Genomic DNA, 1,133 nt, shown 5'->3' with positions numbered 1-1,133 from the left:
TGACCGCTTACAATCTGGCTTCCGGTCACACCATTCCACTGAAACTGCCCTAACTAAGGTCACCAATGACCTCTTAACCGCCAAGAGCAAGCGACACTACTCTGTCCTCCTCCTCCTCGACCTGTCGGATGCCTTTGACACAGTGGACCATTCCCTATTATTACAGACCCTCTCATCCCTTGGCATCACAGACTTGGCCCTATCCTGGATCTCATCATACCTAACAGACCGGACATTCAGCGTCTCCCACTCACACACCACCTCCTCACCTCGCCCCCTATCTGTGGGAGTCCCACAAGGTTCAGTCCTAGGGCCCCTGCTCTTCTCCATTTACACCTTTGGCCTGGGACAGCTCATAGAATCTCATGGCTTTCAGTATCACCTCTATGCTGATGACACACAGATCTACATCTCTGGACCAGATATCACCTCCCTACTAACCAGAATCCCTCAATGTCTGTCCGCTATTTCATCCTTCTCCGCTAGATTTCTGAAACTTAACATGGACAAAACAGAATTCATCATCTTTCCCCCATCTCACGCGACCCCCCCCAACGAACCTATCCATTACAGTAAATGGCTGCCCACTCTCCCCAGTCCCACAAGCTCGCTGCCTCGGGGTAATCCTTGACGCTGATCTCTCCCTCAAACCACATATCTAAGCCCTTTCCACTTCCTGCCAACTTCAACTCAAAAATATTTCACAAATCCGAACATTCCTCAACCAAGAATCTGCAAAAACCCTAGTCCATGCCCTCATCATCTCTCGCCTTGACTACTGCAACCTCCTGCTCTGTGGCCTCCCCTCTAACACTCTCGCACCCCTCCAATCTATTCTAAACTCTGCTGCCCAACTAATCCACCTGTCCCCCCGCTATTCCCCAGCCTCTCCCCTCTGTCAATCCCTTCACTGGCTCCCCATTGCCTAGAGACTCCAGTACAAAACCCTAACCATGACGTACAAAGCCATCCACAAGCTGTCTCCTCCATACATCTGTGACTTCGTCTCCTGGTACTTACCTACACGCAACCTCCGATCCTCACAAGATCTCCTTCTCTACTCCCCTCTTATCTCCTCTTCCCACAATCGTATACAAGATTTCTCTCGCGTATCACCCCTACTCTGGAACCCT

Source organism: Ranitomeya variabilis, chromosome 4, assembly GCF_051348905.1.
Source record: "Ranitomeya variabilis isolate aRanVar5 chromosome 4, aRanVar5.hap1, whole genome shotgun sequence".
Classification (NCBI taxonomy): Eukaryota; Metazoa; Chordata; class Amphibia; order Anura; family Dendrobatidae; genus Ranitomeya; species Ranitomeya variabilis.
Note: the sequence above shows the minus strand (reverse complement) of the source record.